General features: G+C 48.6%; 1 protein-coding gene across 1 annotated transcript in view; it reads left to right on the top strand.

The window, feature by feature from the left end:
- The first annotated feature begins 506 nt into the window (after nt 1-506).
- Nucleotides 507-12,322, top strand: part of LOC135820674 (uncharacterized) — a 159,101-nt gene continuing 147,285 nt past the window's right edge. Inside the window, exon 1 of the mRNA XM_065333689.1 lies at nt 507-554. The gene's annotated coding sequence lies outside the window, so the exon portion shown is untranslated. The remainder of the gene's footprint in view (nt 555-12,322) is intronic.

The following is a 12,322-nucleotide window of genomic DNA, read 5'->3' as shown; positions in this document are numbered from 1 at the left end:
TGCAGAAACTGTAGAGAGCAGGAAAATGTGCAGCGACAGTGTGTGACATACTGCCAAACGAAGCGGGATTGTTTTGCAGAATATAACACTCATCACTTCGTCTAACGAGCTCAAACTTTGCAGATCACCTGCTCGTACTAGTGTAATTACATTCAGAACAATTTTACTCCATATCTAGATCTTTTCCCCGTACCTTTTTTCTATGTCAACTTTGATTTGCGCGCATTTTTGACCGATTTTGGAATTCGACAGCCCTTTTCGCCAAGATTGCTTGCTCTGGTGGCCTATGTTTTTTGGTTTTCCCTGACACAAAAGCATTCAGAAAAACAGAATTTGTAATCAGCAAATGTCATTCCCTGAAGAAATATTATATTCATTTGACCCCGGACCATTGAAATGCATTTTTGCCGAAAATCAGTGGGGTCTCAAAGGGTTAAACAAATCATTGGTTCCATGATGTTTAATTAACACTCTTTCTCCGAATCTGAATTTATGTATAGGTTGATCAGGAACAACAACATTTCCTTCGTTTACGATGTTGACAAGGCTATATAGTAAGTACAAAAAGGGTGCGTAGATTACATACTTTACCAGGGATCGCTAAAATGATCACTATTATCATCATTATTCAACCTGTTTTCTCTAGTATTGATTCTTCTGATGTTGTATGTATGTGTGTGCATCTCTCTTTTCCTCTGTTTGCTTCTCTCTCTCCCTCTCTTTCTTCCTCGTTCTCCCCTCTCTCTACCTCCCTTTTGTCCTGTACCTCCCTTTTCTCCTCTATCTCTCTTCGTTGGCAGTAATAATATATCATAGCATTAACATTTTGTCCTTGGAAGGTGGTGCCGCTCCTACGGATTCCGAAAACTTGGCCTCAAGCCGAGTCTGAAGCGAGCCGTGATTTATTCGTTGTTGTATACCTTTTGTCTTGTGCTAGAATACAGCCTTATAATAATAATAATAATAATAGCACATTTCGCGTAGTAGAGCACTAAATAAAGAAATTCAGTGTTTTTTCCGCTTCTGTCTTGTGAGCATCATCAGCTAGGTGTAGTAGCTGCTGATACCGATTTCTCCCCGGGTGTCGAGCTGCACAGTTTCCTCCAGTCGGTCTTGTCTGCTGCTTGTTGTCGGCACCTGGAAAGGTCTTCCATGGTCTTCATTGGCACACCCAGCTTATTCAGCTGAGCGACCAGACTTGTGGCCAGTGTCAACCTTGGCCGTCCACGAGGTGCTTTGTTGCCCTTGTCAAAATAGCCGCTCATGGCTACTTGCGGTGGCGTGTCCGTGTCCATCCGTAGCACATGACCGGTCATTCGTAGTCGCCTACATGCAACTGTGTCTGATATAGGGTTGCTCTTGGTTCTGCGGTATAGGTCGTCGTTTGAAATTGTGTCTGGGTATCGTATTCCAAGGAGTGATCGCATTTGACGCCGGTGGAATGCGTCTGCCTTGGCCATTGCTGTTGACGATAATCCCCACAGCCTTATAGTCTGTTTCAAAAAGATCAGCAATCAAGTTTGGGTCTTAAAAAGTATGAAGATAAGGGAAATTTGGACAACAAAATACATAAAACGGATTTTTAGGACACGGCAAATTGTTCTGTGAAGGGTTCGGAACAATTGGACCAACCGTTACGGAGTTAGTATTTCGGCCATGTTTCTGGCCTTTTCCCATGGTTTATAATTTGCCCTGGAAGCCAGTATCGATTTGTTATCAAAACCACGATTTATCCCTTCCTTTTTGGCCTTGTGGTTATGAATGCTGTCTGCTGACCATGAAGTTGTGAGTTCAAATCCCAACAAATCTTCAAGTCAAACATTTTTTCTTCATTTTTTCATTGTTTTGGTGATCACGCTGGTACAAGACAAAGAAGGTGGCTGCGCCAAACGACTTGTTGGAGCTCGCGTTTCCTGCCGAACTGACTGACACTTGACTGGCTCACGCCATGTGGAGTTGTGAACACACACAACACTGAAACCGTGTGAGTGAACACGGAAGTCATTGCACTGTAGCTACGTGTTGTTGAATACACCTGCACATCGATCGATCGATTTCTGTTTGAGAATTATTTTAGTATTTGAAGATTGCCAATTTATTTGAATTTAGGAGTCAACGCCGTCTTCTATCAGCTTTCACAGGCGTCTGCTTTTCTCAAAATGTCGTCAAAGTCACACAGATAGCTTTGCCACTTCAAGGCCTTGGAAATGAGTCTGTGTCGATGCCGTTTTCGTCACATCGTGAGAGTAAATTGCATCCGCGGCAGCTCAAACGATCTATTTGGTCACAAAACGGACGCATCCCGCTCGTCAAAATGTACCACACTTTCGACATGTCCTCTCTGACTCCATATCGATGCGAGGAAGAACTCATTTATTGTAAACCAGACAAACATGTACGAGTACGAGTACCGACGTCAGTGAGTTGTCATTTTTCATGCTTTCGCGAGGAATATTTCTTCGAGTTAACAGTGAGTTTTTCCAGGCAGCGCTCGAGCGCTCATACGATAAGACGGCAAACTCCCCGGGCGATCGCCAGGATTGCTAATCTTTTTGAAACTGACTATAGCCACTATCATGTTGTGGTCGTTGTGTAGACCGACGGACAAGAACCTATTACACTCGGACGAATAAATTGTGTTGGGAGATTTATGTAGAAACTAAAGGACTGATTCTGATCAACTGGATTAGTACTTCTCTCGATAAATACTTCCAAATGTATTCTGGACTGACAGAGATGCCTAACCACCATAACACTTAGTTCTCTGTGAAAGAAAAAATCATTTGCTTGAACAATGGACCACCATGTTTCTTTTCCTCTGTGTTCTGACCTCCTTGCTATGGAAAATAAACATGACGGTTGTAAACGAGAAAAATCTCATGCGAAAAATGTTTTATAATACATGGTCCACGTCACCAATATCGGCGCTTATCTTTTACCAATTAGAACTTAGACTTTGGACAACAACGCGTGCACTTGAGGTGATAAAAATTGGTAGGTTGGAAGGTAAGGTATAGCATGACAGCTACGTGTAGCCGTGAGGAATTTGCTGTTCCAGGAAGGGCTCACACCTTGTTTGGTCCTCCTCGTCGCTCCTCTCGGCGCTGGTTACAAATGTTTTGATCGGGATTGAATCTCTCGCTTTCTCAAGCTCATCTCTCTTCCTCTCTGCTGCCTGGCTATTTTCTAAAGGGAAGTCGATCGTGATGGTCGCCTTCTCCATAGGATTTCACTTAGGCAGCACTACTACCTTTGTGGTTCAAATCAGTCGCAATTCTTTGCAAGATTTTATTGTGAACGACGACGATGACATGTACAGTACTTGTAAATCTCCACGATGCTGGATACTCCAAGCGTTGGGCTGGGGTGAGGAACTCCGATCTCAGCTTGGCACGGGATCCCTGAGGTCAGAGATCTCAACCGTTCTGCAAAATGAAACTGATTCCGAGTAGCTTCCCTGAAATTTACGGCTTTCCCAAAGACCCCAAGTCCAATATTCCTCTCAGACCAGTCGTCGCGGCTTGCGTCAGTCCAGTTATAAACATCTCCAAAGTCCTCAAAAGCATCCTCCATCAATGTCTCCAGTTCGTGCCAGCACACCTGGAGAACACTGTTGAAGCACTCCAGTGTATGAAGAGCGTGTTTCCCAACCTCAAGGCCCCGCCTGGCACTATCATCGTGACTATGGATGTGTGGCCCTACACCCTAGAATCCCGATTAATGATGGTATTGCAGCAGTCATGAGAGTCCTTCGACAACACAAGAGCAGCATTGACCTGTTCGATTTCCGAATTGGGCAGGTCAAGGAGCTCCTTGCACATGTGCTGAACTCTAACTACCTCGGGTTTGGAACGCAGGTGTACCACCAGAGGGATGGTGTGGTTATAGGCAATAACCTAGCACCCCCCCTCCCCCTTGCCATCCAGTATATGCATGGCCTAGAGAGTTCGCTCTTGCGCAGTGCACCTGATAGCCCAGTTCTGTGCAAGCGCTATATCGATGATGTTTTCATTGTGTGGAACCTCGGTCCGGAACTTCAGCAGAGTTTCCTAGATCACTTCAATAATGCTGATGCTAATATTAAATTCACTCACCAATCCACGGAGTTGACTGGCTCGATCAATTTATTGGACACGACCGCCCATGTCTCACCATATGGCTCTATATCCTATGAAGTATACCGCAAGCCATGTCACAGCGGACTGGTATCAGACTACAACTCATCAGTTCTCAACCAGCAAAAGAAAGCACTTGCTTCCTCGGAGTTCCTGCGTGCTCAGCTTCCCAGATTCAGTCATAGTTTCGGCACGTGAATGAGCTATGCGCCACTGATGTGGCAGAGTGCAGCATTAATACCGTGCCACCCTCAACCTATCATTTCACACCGAAAATATCCACAACAAAATTCATAAATTACTCCGGAAGTACAACAATGTTACATAAATGCCCAGGTGATCTACAGGAACCGACGTCTAAGTTTGATGATTTGCACATCTGCCCTCAGCAAACCACCATGTTGCAGGTATTTAGACCCGTCCATGCCCCGTAAACAGGGCGGCCCAAAGCTGCTTGTGTCGCCTGCATGTCTGGCTCAGAAACATGCACAGAGCGAAACGTCATATACCACCTCGAGTGCAAATGTGGTGATACATATGTCGGGAAGACTTGCCGCAGCCTCGCCACCAGGACCAAAGAGCACAATGACGCCGCAAGCAACGCAGTGACTGGCACCTCACTGGGTGACCATTTTGCAGCCAAGTGTCGTCGGGGGGATTTATGCCCCGACGATACTCTCTTACATCACACGTACACAACACCCAGATGACTGATTATTGCTTTTACTCCGAAGAGAGTCTCAGGAAGAAGGCAAACACAGAAAAACAAGAATGCGTACAAATGCCCGCATGCGCAACCTGCACAGTCCGCACAACGAACACGCGGACCCAGCACACACGTGCCAAAAGGGGCAGGGACAACACAAGCATGTATCAGAGACGGTACACTTAGGAGCAACAGCCTTCTAGGGAATCTGGGTTCTTGGTTCTGATGGTGAGCTTCTTGATGTTGAGCTGGATGCACCTGTATGGTTTTCACTGGGCCAGATAGTCATGATCCCAAAGAAAGGAGACTTAACCCATCCTCAGAACTGGTGACCAATCACCTGTCTGCCAGCCATGTACAAGCTATTCCGGCACCTCTGTGATTGGTGAGTTGATGTGGATCCATATCCGGGGCAACCACATTCTGGCCCATGAACAAACTGGCTGTACTCGTAACCGAGGAGGCTGCACTGACCAGCTGCTGATCAATGCTATGATTACCCAGGATGCTAGGCGCCATCGCCGCACCTTAGCAATTGCTTGGTTGGATTTTGTTTTAAGATGATGTGTTGTTTTCCTGGGTGATGGCATTCCCCAAACTGTCTCGTCCAGTCACGTGCATGTGTGATATGAGCATGCGCGATTTTGTAGTCAAGAGTCCTTTTGTCAGTATTCTTGTTCGTCCCTGTCAGAGCAGTTTGCTTTTCCGTCTTGTAAATATAAAGAATGTAACAAACAAGCCTTGTCCTTTGTGTCCTGTGTCCCGGGGAACGGAATGGCTGAGCTTCCGTAACACCGTGGTGCCGAAACCGGGACGCAGAGGATGAGTTAGTTTGTCTTGAGTCTGCTCATCGTCATCGTCGTCAACAACAAAGTAACTTTGAAGTCAAAAGTAAGCATGAGAGCGGAGGAGATGAGGAGCTGGTACCTGTATGAGCGTAATACGATGGAAAGGAGGCATAGGAGGTGATGGACTGAGACTAAAACTGTGGACTGGAGCCTGGGACGGCAGGAACCACGATGGAGCGTGTGGCCGTGGCTCGCCAGAGGCCAGTGGACGAGTCTGGCATCACTGACTGTGTGTCGTCCTTGTTGTTCGTCTTGTTCTTATCTTGCTCGCTGTGTTGTTCTCTCTCTGCTCAAACCGTTGCTTGTTCAGTTGTTGCTGTATCGGTTGAGTTTGGTTGTCGTTTTGTTCCTCTTCTCGTCGTTCTGTCGTTCTCCATTGGTTTTTGTTGTAGATTTATTTTGCGCTGCTGTGCGCATGTTATTATTTTGTTGGAGCTCCGGCTCCCGTTTTTCGGTTGGCCTTGTGTGCCTGTGATTAGAGCATAGTCTCTTGTTGTTTTTGTTTGGCCCTGTGGTGTGGCCTGGTTCTAGAGCGACGCCGTCAGCTCTGGTGGTTTTTGTTTGGCCCTGTGTCGTGGCCTGGTTTTTGGAGCGTCCACTCTAGGTCTTTTTTGTTTTGCCCCATGTTGTGGCCTGTCATTAGAGCATTGGCTCTAGGTTTTTGGTTGGCCCTGTGTCGTGGCCCGGATTTTATTTTGCGGCGCCGGCTCTAGGCTTTTTGGTTGGCCCTGTGTCGTGGCCCGATTTTCTTTAGAGCGTTGTCTCTGGGTTCTGTTGCCTTGTTGTTAGCCTGTTGTGCTACAATGTAAGCTGGTTTTGGTTTTTCTCTGTTGCTGTGGTTCCTTTTTGCTGTTGTGCATGTGGAACGTGGTGTCGGTTTATTATTTTGTGGAATGTCATCAAGGGGCCAGGTGTTGTAAAATGATCTGTTGTTTTCCTGTGTGATGGCATTCCCCAAACTGTCTCGCGTAGTCGCGTGCATGGGTGATATAAGCATGCGCGAGTTTGTAGTTGAGAGTCCTTTTGTCAGTCTTCTTTTTCGTCCCTGTCAGAACAGTTTTTTTCCGTCTTATATATAAATAATGTAACAAACAAGCCTTTTCCTTTGTGTCCTGTGTCCCGGGGTACGGAATGGCTGAGATTCCGTAACAATTTTAAGAAAGCATTCGACAGACTATCACAGGAGTGGCTAGTCGAAGTCACTCGTCTGTACAAATTCCACCTCAAGATCACTTCGCTCTTGTCTGTGCTCTCATCGCAGTGGCGTACCCGGCTGCTAACAACAACAACAACAACAACAACTTTTTCCAAAAGCTCGCCAGGAGTAAGAAGCAAGTTTTGAAGCTATGAGTGTCGTGACTACGTCCCCACCCTAGAAGCATATATGCACTGCTATTCTAACTAGTATTACCTATTTATCATGGATGACTCCCCATCACCAGGCAGCTCAAAGCCTGAGCCTCCAGAGCCACTGTGGAGGTCGATGTCGCCGGCCGAATTTAAGGCCAATACCGTCATATTTGTCGACGGCCTCGCAGGCCAGAAGATAGTAGAAATTGCGGACGCCCTCATCGACCAGGGTTATGCTGACGTCGCCTCCGTCCAAATTACCGGATCAGCCTGCAAGGTAAAGTTCTGCAGCCAATCTACAACTAAGTCCATTGCAGAACACGGTTTCTTTCTTGGCGAAACACATATTGCTGTCCGCCATTCTCTCTCTTTGCAAGTTCACATCTTTGACGTCCCGATTTGGATCTCCGATGCCGCCATCATACATGCACTCACAAAATACGGTACGGTGCAAGGCACCATTTGCCACGGCCGTACCCGCACAAAGTCGGGCGCATTTGTCGGAACAGGCGTACGCTTCGCAACTGTTCGCCTGAACAACGGCTGCAGGCAGGTGCCATCATTCGTGCGGACAGCCGAAGGCAATACCTTCCACGTGAAGCACGAGGGCCAGGCGCCAACTTGCCGCCTCTGCAACTCAGAAAATCACCTTGCCGGCTCCTGCCCTAAATCGAACAAGCTACAAAACACACGGACCCGCACTTCAACCAACACGCGGCAGAACCAAAACGAAGACCCAGCACCAGATCCAACACTGGCGACAGCCCTGCCAGGCCAGGCCAGCTTCCCGTACGCACAGGCAGCGACCCCGGCCTCTGCCAGCACACTCGTACACGAAATTACCGAAACAAGCAACACACAGACCCAAAACGACAATAAAGCACCAGATCCGACAGCCTCCACAGGCCAGGCCAGCTTACTGTACGCACAGGTAGCATCCCCTGTGACCTCTGCCAGCTCACTCGCACAGGAAGTCACTGAACACAGCCAGCCCAGCAAAAGTGCAGACCAGCGCGGATACACTGCCAGTGCCTCTGATGAGCACCAAACTCGTAATCGTAGAACTAGTACAGATATTGATCCAGCCGACGAGAGAGCAGTCCGCACACTATCACCCAGTGCAAGCATGTACAGCCACTCACCAGGCTCACCTTGCACGTCAGCGGAAGACGACAGCAAAGACGAGAGCCTACTTGAGGAAGATGGAAATCGTGCCGAACAACTCCTGCAGAAGCTCAATGCAGCGGAGGAAGAATGGAAACTCTACACCGGACGTCGCAGACGCAGACGCCTCCAGCTACAGCAGATGCCCCCAGGCGCACAACAGCCACATGCCTCTAAAAACAAAAACAAAATAAGCTAGTTGACCAGAGTCCTACAGGAGTCACCATGGACCATGCCTGAACTGGAACCAGCGTCAACCCCAGGCCCCACGAGTGAAAAAAATGAAAAACGGAAATGAACAAAATAGCATATCCTTCCTGTCCTTCAACGCTCGCAGTCTCTACCCCAAAATTGATGAACTGTCAGCAATAGTATCGTCAACAACGCCACCTTATGATGTCATTGCTGTCTCTGAAACATGGTGTACCCAGCACGACCCAGACTCCCTGTTTGCCCTCAGTGGATACACACTACATCGTGCAGACCGCCCAGACCGCCAAGGCGGAGGAGTGATTCTTTACGTGAACGACACTATACCTCATGAACTCGTCCCTACAACAACCCCAGACAGCTTTGACCTATTATCGCTGAAACTGTCAGTCAACGACCGCACCATCAACGCAACATGCGTCTACCGACCACGCAAAAGATTATCCTCGGTGATTTCAATGCAAAGAACGCCGCTTGGTGCCACTCTGACATGACAGATGCTGTTGGCGAGGGTCTAGCAGTGCTGTTCCAAACTTACTCTCTACACCAACATGTCACATTCCCCACTCTTGTGCAGAATGGGCACCCTAAATCCTGCCTAGATCTCGTCGTCACGGATGTAGACGGCGACCATGTCCTTATCTCTAGTCTCCCGCAGATCAGCAACTCGGACCACCTATCCATCAGGGGTTTAATCAAGCCAGTCGCTGCACCCCCTCGAGCCGTACCACCTCCCACCCATAACACCACCCATTGGAAATGGTCAAACCAATGCATCAGCAGTCTGAAAGCCGAAATTGAACGCACACAACTGCTACCGGAAGGTGACACCCTGAACACTACCAACATAGACAACCTGTGGCACTCATGGAAGGAAAAGTGCTCACTTGCGCCCGCAAACACTGTGCAGTACCTCACTTCCCGAGGCATACTAGCCACCCCGCAAAGCCATGGCTGAACCCAGAGCTCACTAACGCCATCAGAGAAAAACACCGGCTCCACCGTGCCTACTTGCGCACCCGGACGCCCTGCAACTGGACAGCATACACCACCCAACGCAACAAAGTTACTCACCTTCTCCGAATTGCTAAGTCTACATATGTCAGTAATGGCACTGGGACGAGCCACTCCACACCAAGCCTACACAAACTGATGCGCAGCCTCCAGTCCTCACAACGACCTACTCTGCCAGACATGCTCTCCCAGGTCAAGACTCTCTCAACCCCCGCTGAAAAAGCAACCGCCCTGAACGCTTTTTTCATGTCGCAGAGCCAACAGTCAGTCACAGGGTGCCACGAGGAAGTCCCCTCCATTCATTCCCCCACACCCAATACACCTGGCCTCACTACACTTGAACCAACAGCCCAAGAGGTCTCAAAGTTACTGTCTAACCTGAACCCGTCAAAGAGCCTGGGCTGTGATGGCATACCAACCCGCCTACTGAAAGAGGCAGCCAGTGCACTGGCGCCGTCCCCAGCAACCCTTTTAAACATCTCCTTCGATCGTTGCACTATCCCGCAAGAGTGGAGGGACGCAACAGTCACCCCCATCCACAAGAAGGGCAGCAAAACCGAGCCCTCCAACTATCGACCGATATCGCTACTCAGCGTGATGTCGAAAGTACAAGAGAGGATAGTTGCTGACCGCATCTCGAAGCACATCCAACCTCACCTCCCCAACGGCCAATCAGGCTTTCGGCCAAACGATGGCACCACACAGCAGCTATCTCGGTTAATCCATGTGATCACCAAGAGACGAGACGCCGGGCAAACAGTAATTGCTTGCTTCTTCGACCTATCTAAGGTGTGACCGGGTGTGGCACCAAGGACTGCTTGCAAAATTTGCCCACCTCAGACTCGATGGAAAATGCCTCCAGTGGCTTGCCTCTTTTCTCACGAACAGACGACAATGTGTGCAAGTGGAGAGCAGCAAATCAACCTGGCTGAACATTCCAGCGGGGGTCCCCCAAGGCTCTGTCTTGGGGCCACTTTTGTTTACGGCCTACACAGTTGATCTGCCAGCCGCCTGCATAAATGCCAACACTGTGTGCAGCCAGTTTGCCGACGACACTGCCATCACTGCCGCTCACGAGAAATTTCTCGCCGCAGAAGAGCACCTCCAGTCAGCTGTGACAACCGCGGCACAGTGGCTGAAGGATTGGCATCTCCTGGTCAACGAAAGTAAGACCACTGTCCTCCACTTTCATCACACCAACCGGCCACCTCCCAGACCACCATCAATCACACTCAATGATACCAACCTCACTGTGGCCTCAAGGCATCGCCACCTTGGCGTCCTCATACAGCAGTATCTATGCTGGAACTCGCATGTTGACTACATCATCACTAAAGCGACCAGGAAGATGTTCCTTCTCTTGCGACTACGCAATTCCTTAAACTCTTCTGCTCTCTCCTCCATCTATCTAACCTACATCCGCCCTTTTCTTGAGTAAGCTTGCACTGTCCTCTCACCCCTCCCCGCAACCCTGAACGACCGGCTTGAGCGCATCCAACGGCGCGCCGCTCGCCTCTGTTTGCATTTCCCCCTCTTTGAACACAGAACCCACTCCGTGCTGCTGCACCGACTCAAATGGCCATCACTCAGTATCCGCCGTACCCTCTCCCATATCCTTCTAGCACATAGCCTGCATCATAGATATGCACCACCACACCTTCTTGCAATTCACCTACCCCGAATACAACCCATTCGCACGCTCAGGTTCCCCTGGACCTTTGAGCTGCCCACAACACGTACAAACCGGCTAAGGGACTCCCCCATCTATGCTTCTCTTGATCTCTTTTATTAGCATTCCACTCAGCCTCCGGCAAATCAACCCCAGACGAGATTTCAAAGCAAACATCCTACCACTTGTCATCTCTTCCGTATGTACTTGCTCACATTGCTCAGCACATATATAGCTCCATTGCGCCCAGCCTATGTGATAAACTCCCTATTGCCATCGCTACTGCCTCAGCAAGCAGCTAAACTTTGATCTCTCTGTATCTGATCCCAATGCCTGTAATTATTTTTCTCTTGTTGGCCACAGGCCATCGTGAGAATAAAATATTTCAAACAACAATCTTCCTTGTCTACACCATAGACCTTTCACACGCATGTGAGAATCCCGGCACCACCTGTAGCCAATTTGCAGATGACACCGCTCTGATTTCCATAGCGAGAACTCTTCAAGACTGCACCCAAAACCTACAACAGAGTGTCACCGCAGCTGGAGACTGGCTTCAAAGATGGCACCTGCTGGTTAACACAAAGAAAACAGTCATCCTCCCGTTCTACCACAATAACCGCCCCCCTGAACAGCTACCCCAGATCACCCTCAGAAATAGTCCGCTTACCGTAGCACAAAAACACAAACACCTCGGAATAATCTTTCAGCATGACCTCCGTTGGACGGAGCATGTTAAATACATAGTCTAAAATCACTCAAGTCTTTCAATATTCTTTTTAGACTAAGGTCTACACTCACCAGTGATTCTTTATCTCACATCTATCATGACATACATACTACCTATATTCACATATGCGAGCAATGCTCTCACACCGTTGTCCCACACTTCCCTTGACAGGCTAGAACGACTCCAGTGGAAAGCCGCCAGAATATGTCTCCACCTTCTCCTTTACACACACTTAGAACACTCCCACCTTTTGCATCGCATCAAATGGCCAACAATATTTTCACGCTTTAAAGTTAAACATATACTCTTCGCGCATTCTCTGCGCCACAATTATGCCCCACCACATATACTCTCGCTGCATACTGCTAGCAACGTGCAACCTTCGTATAATTTACGTCGCTCTCGTACTTGGCACTTGCCAACTCCGCGGACTGACCGCTGTCTCCATTCTCCCCTGTACAAGGCCCTTCATTACTTTAATTGCCTGCCCACCCAGCTTCGCGAAATCCCTTCTCG

Source organism: Sycon ciliatum, chromosome 7 (genome assembly GCF_964019385.1).
Source record: "Sycon ciliatum chromosome 7, ocSycCili1.1, whole genome shotgun sequence".
Taxonomy (NCBI): domain Eukaryota; kingdom Metazoa; phylum Porifera; class Calcarea; order Leucosolenida; family Sycettidae; genus Sycon; species Sycon ciliatum.
This window is presented reverse-complemented; position numbering and strand designations above follow the sequence as displayed.